General features: G+C 35.3%; 1 protein-coding gene across 2 annotated transcripts in view; it reads right to left on the bottom strand.

The window, feature by feature from the left end:
• LRRTM4 (leucine rich repeat transmembrane neuronal 4) overlaps positions 1 to 6,247 on the bottom strand; it is a 702,753-nt gene that overhangs the window by 388,859 nt on the left and 307,647 nt on the right. The gene's annotated exons all lie outside the window — the stretch shown is intronic.

Genomic DNA, 6,247 nt, shown 5'->3' on the forward strand with positions numbered 1-6,247 from the left:
ATCATACACATATTAATAAACTTTAACAAGTAGGAAAACTTATCATCTACTATAAAGAACTATATCTAAAATCTAATATCACTCACTTATGTTAAATTTATCAATACCTGCTAGCTGAACTTCACTGCACTGTATCCATATGTAAGTTCATATGTAATGTTAAATATCTGTTTGTAAGCTAGTAAAATAAAGATAAATACATAGATATATAAAATCATGAAACCATGACAAATTCAAAATTAATTAAAATATAGAATAAAACACGAATAATATAAATGTGATAATACCTAAAAATTAATTTTGAATGTAATTTTTTAATTTCTAGTGTAGGTACATAATTATATAATTTATCAACCAAACAGGATGTAGAAATTCCATTAAGAAAGAATAGAATGTGCTGTTAATTATGGGGTTCAAACAAGGATGCAAGATCCCTATATGAATAGGAAACAGCTTTATAGAGGAGCTACCACTTAAGATGAATCTAGAAGACTGAATTAATGTAGAAAGAAAAATATGTGTAAAAACACCATTAACCTTCCCAGACAAGAAGAATTCAGTCCTTCTCATCATAGCGCCCCAATTTACCCCTACTAAAACCTAAATCATATATTGCCTTGAAAAGGCATGTAGCACTTATTAACATATTAGAAATTGATGGCTATTTGTTTAGCTAATGTCATTTATGTATGTTGTTGGTAGTAAAGAGGATTATATTTTTAATAAGGTGATACATTTGATTAGAATTAAATGGAAATCTTGGAAAAGGCTACTAAAGGGCATCAAAATAGGTCATCGAAGTAAATAGGAGAAAAATTACCACTAAATAGTTAAGTTGAACTTAAGAGCTAGAAAATTAAATCTGAAAGTACATATATATGAATACTTATTACAAAGAACAATGAAAATATAGAAAAGAAATCATTCTTAAAAAATAAATGGTTGAGATGGTAGGATTTTTTCTTTTAATACAGGTTTTCAGTGCATATCAGAATTTTTTTTTTTATCCTATAATTTTCTTGGTCTTCTCCCATATACTCCATGAGTTCAGTTACAAAATCTGTTAGCAAATTGGGCATATTTTTCTCTCTTGATCTTAACAGACTGATCTATTTTATATTAAGATATCGTACACATGGACCTATGTGTTAAACAGTAGAAATAGTAGACTTTTTTTTACCTTTTTCCTAACGTTATGGGAACTCCCATAAAGGGAATAAATAAATTAATTTAATTAAAGTCATTGAGACTAAATTAAGGCATCCAAAATAAGTGACTCCTGGGAAATTACTGCTGAGGATACTGAGGACATGCAATACAACAGGAAGGTGAATCCAAACTACTGTTAGTAAATGGACAGTGTTAGTGGACTTAGTTTGTTGTGAAATAAACCTCATAGACAACACATACCACAAAGTAAAAATCGAATAGCAAAATTGTCCTTAGCTCATCCATATGTGTACTATTTGAAAGGAGGAATAGCATCTATTACTATTATTTCAGACGGCTGATTTTAGAGATTATTAGAGTTAATGAAACTTCTTACCAATTTATATTTGAACACATTAATATAACTAATACAAGTTATTATTTGACATAATTGAGGTCAATCTATGATTCTCCTAAAATACAGTTCTGTAAATCTCTATCTCATTATTCACGTACTAAAAGTGTAAATGAGTTGGGAGTCAGCACACCGGCCTGTGGCTCAGTGAAGCATATTTTTATGATTTTGCAACTATCTTTCAACGAGATTATGGGAAATTAACTCATTTTAGTTGACTTTCAGTGACGCCATCTGTATAGTGAAGGTCTCTCATGCCAGACTCCATTCTCCTTACTCATTCACCTAATATATTATTATGATAGGGAAGGACACAATGATGCAAGATTAATTTTTTTCCACTTACTGAAAACTTGATGCCTTGTAAAAGCATAGAGAAGATTCCAGTACTTACTCTTTGCATGCATATCAACCATGGGAAATACTGTTTGAATTTGATTTTCATTTAAATTTCTCTTTCCACTCTTAAGAGAAAAAAGAAATAAACACATCATACATACATACAAGATTTTCTATTGATAAATATTGGTACAAGGTAGTCAGTTAGACGAGGCTAGGTCATGTTGTGGTACAGCAAAACTCTCAAAGCTTCACTAATTTAAATAATAAACTTCTGTTTTTCCTCCTGCAACTTGTGCACTGAGGGTTGCTTTGCCCACTGTGTTCTCTAAGATCTAAGGCGACCAAAGCTTCATCATGACAGCCTCCTGTTCACTGCTTGGTGGAAGGGAGTCGCTCAAGAATCCTACACAAAGGATCTAATCCTGTGACTGGGGTGTGACACATGCCATTATGTTATGCTGTTCCTTTCACCTCTCACTGCCCTGGACAGAGCCCCACATCACCACAGTAGGAGCAGAACTCTCATCCTTTCTCCCTGGAGTCAAAGGGAGATGATCTGGACCTTGGGAAACAGCTGTAACAACTCACCTGAGGCAATGCTGTTGACTCTAAAATGTACATGATCAAGGTGGTTGAGTGATTTCAACTCTTCATCAGAAAGTTTGTTAAGTTATGATTTAACCAATCTAAGCTAAAAAATTATTATTTGAAGGAGAGGATTTAACAGTTCAGAAAGCATAAAAAAAACTGGATATATCTGGTACAGAATTTATAAAAAAAGGTTTTTCCTAAGAATCATACAGGGTGGACATAAAGCTCTTATACAATTTGCTATATTTTAAATTTCACACAAAGTTTATGTCCACCTCGTTTTTTAAGACAGAGTCACCTCTGTTGCCCTGAGGTTGAATGCCTTTGCAACGTCCTAACTCAGAGCAACCCCAACTTCCTGAATAGCCAGGACTATAGGCACCTGCCACGACACCCAACTAATTTTTCTATTTTTTTTTTTCTATTTTTAGTAGAAATGGAGTCTCACTCTTGCTCAGGCTGGTCTCAAACTCCTGGGCTGAAAGGATCCTTCCATCTTAGCTTCCCACAGGGCTAGGATTACAGGAGTGAGCTACCAGCACAGCCTAGTTACTTACTTTCAATTACTGCTATTTCCTAAACTGCTAGAATAGACTTCACTATTTGACATCAGGACAAATTTGCCTCCTCTCAAAGCCTTCTACTAATCTAGTCGTCCTTGCCTACTCAGTCAAATTTAGACCCAGAGCAATATTCCTCTGAATATCTTGACTCCCACTGCTCACTGTTTATCACGTTTCCTGCATACATTACGTTTCTTACTACATGTGACCACCCCATTCCTCAGACTGTAAATGTGGCATTGTCAGGGAATCCAGCTGACCTATTAGCTCTTGTATCTTTGGAACCTACTACAATATGACTGACTCCTCCAGCTTTTGAATTCCTGTTTTCTATATCTGTATACCCGCTTTGTCCCTTCGGAGAGTTGACCAAAAACCTGCCGGTGTTCTTCTGATAGTAGTTATTAAATGATAACTCATGAAATATTATACATAGTCCCTAAAGGGATTTTAAATAAATTGTTCTCTGAAGTTATTTAACTAGAAATCTGAGACTTGAATCTTATAAGCAATAATAATGAAAATTTATTCAACTCTTGCTTCGTATCAGGTAATAAAGTTTTACACATTTTAAATCACTTGGGCCAAATAACTGCCCTCTTAGAAAGGTACTATTATTATGCTTATTTTAAATATGCTGAAATTAAAAGGCCAATGGATTAGCAATTTGTCCTATGTCGAATGACTGACAATTGATAGAACATGGACTTGACTCAAAATATTAATATGTTGGCTCCAGAATCTGTGATCTTAACAGCTATATTCTGATGCCTAATTTTATTGGATCTACCTTCACTAAGGGTTCCTAATTTTGGATTAGTCATTTTCCCTATTTTGTTTATCTTTTTAGATATAGCTTACAGGGAGAATGCAGACCAAAGACCCCATGCTTAGCAAGGGAAACACCCCCAGAAAAGGGGAAAAATGAGAAATAAGCTAAGCAAGGTGGAATAAAAACAGTGTAGCTAACTTACTTTTAAACTAACAGTTAAAATACTTGTCTGAGCAGTTTCTGCTTTTACTGGAAGACTGGCTGATAAGGGATACAGCTTACAGATCTATAAGCACTCTGAAGAACAATGACTGTAGCAGAAGTTGCATGCAAGGCCTGGGAAGGAACAGTAACCCAGCAACCCCTACCCATTCAGCAGTCAAATACCCACTGTGGGGATTTGTATTATGGGCAGGGCAGAGATCAAGGGACCATCTCACCCCCTGAGATATGGGCAGGAGTGCTTGTACCCTAACCACAGAGGGAAATGCCTGCAGGTGGAGATAAAGGGAAAATTCCTCTTTTCCACCAATTCTTCAGAGGAGAACTGACTCCACTGCATCTGCTCCACACAGAAGCTAGCGGGGTCTAACCTCCCCCAAGGGATCTGTGTGTGTGACCACAGACAGGAGGCTGCCCCCACACAAGGCTCAGGTTTTGTATTTCTCGAGGCTCCCCAAACCCTTAAAGTTAATGATAGAATAAGAACTAACATGCTTACTCAGAGAAACTGCTGATGTTTTCATTCCCTTCCTTAGCTTGCCCTCTAGACTAAATGAGAAAATAGCCTTCAATAAAAGCTGAGTGGAACAAGTGAGTGGAACTCAGGACCACTTGCTAAAGTTCCACAATCTAATGGTGGTTTCCTGTGTCCCACCTTTGAAAACTCTATTCTGCGTATCCTGCCTTTTAATCTCTCTCCACTTTTAACTTTATTTTTCCTCAGCCTATGACTACTATATCCATGGATCTTAAGGGACCTGCCCCTGGGGCCGGACCCTGGCAAAGTGACACAAATTTTACTTGTCACATCCTATATTGTCATGTTATTAAACTTCAAAGACAAGGAACAATTATAGCATAGTGTTTAATAAGGAAGGTTTACTAATTATAATTAATTACTAGGAAACATAAATCAGTTTCAAGAATGCAATGCCCAAGGTAAGTGAAAGTGTCATATATGCCCAAGAAGTTAAAAATCAAAGTCTTTGAAGCACCCCCTCAGAAATATATCATATAATGCCTTGAAAAGTTTAAAACTTTTGTTAAGCTTTTTCCCAACTAATATCTCTAAGAAGGAGCTAAACATAGAATTTTTTGTATGGAGAATGCTAGATTGAACTAAGTTATGCAAAGTTTTCAAAACTTTTAGTATAATGATAGACTCTTATATTTCTCTTAAAAGAATTAAAGCTTTTCCTATATGATGTTTTAGGAGCTAGGGGAGCATCAAATTTAAAGCAATGAATATATTATAAATGCCCTAGAACAAATAAAAAATATATAATAAAATTTTAACTTTCTCTTTTTTTAATTTGTACAAATTTATGGGGTGCACATGCAATTTTGTTACATGTATAAAATTTTAGCTGGCTTGATGATGTAACTTTTAAATCAAAAGTTTAATCTCTATGTGGCCTGATATAGACAATGGCTGACAAAACAATTAAATACATGTATGCATGAATATGTATGTAGGTGCATAATTATTATGCATATATGCACACATATATGTCAAATACAAACTCTTCTTCAGTTCAGAACAAAGCAATTAACTTTCCAAAATATTTGTGAAAAATAGGAATATCCAGACTGAAGAATTCTTTTAAATGGATGCATTCATGTTCTCAGAAGAATATTTTATAAGGGTGGGTGCTGGTGAGAATCATTTTGGCTAGGGTAAAAATGTTCAGTGAAATATAATCTTCACTCTGTCTTTTTTTTTCTCTCTCTCAAGCTACAGCTCACTGCTACAAAGGTCAGCAGTTATAGTCCTCAGTGGATTCTTAGAATGTAGAATGAGGGAGTTGAAATGATTTGTTCTGTCACCTGTTCCCAGAAAAACTGACATAATTTAATGCGATGACTATTCTCCTTTACCTCATTAAACCCAGTAAAGGAGAGCTGGATAGAATCCTAAGTCACTGATAACATATCACTTATAAAATATGAGTTTGGGAATTTGAACTCTACTTGCTCCAACTGTCTTCCAATGCCCACCCACTGGCCAAAGTCACGGGTGTCCATGTGACAGGAAACCTGAGGCAGAGTCCCTTCAAAGTCTGCCCGGCAAGTGTAAGTGAGCGCATGACAGTGTAAATACATGACACGTTTGCCTTTCATCAAAACAGAGATTTCAGAATGACTATCCTTTATACTGTCATGGCTTAGAATTAATGAGTTACACACACACAT

This window comes from Otolemur garnettii, unplaced genomic scaffold, assembly GCF_000181295.1.
Source record: "Otolemur garnettii isolate 467f Iridium unplaced genomic scaffold, OtoGar3 scaffold00240, whole genome shotgun sequence".
Classification (NCBI taxonomy): Eukaryota; Metazoa; Chordata; class Mammalia; order Primates; family Galagidae; genus Otolemur; species Otolemur garnettii.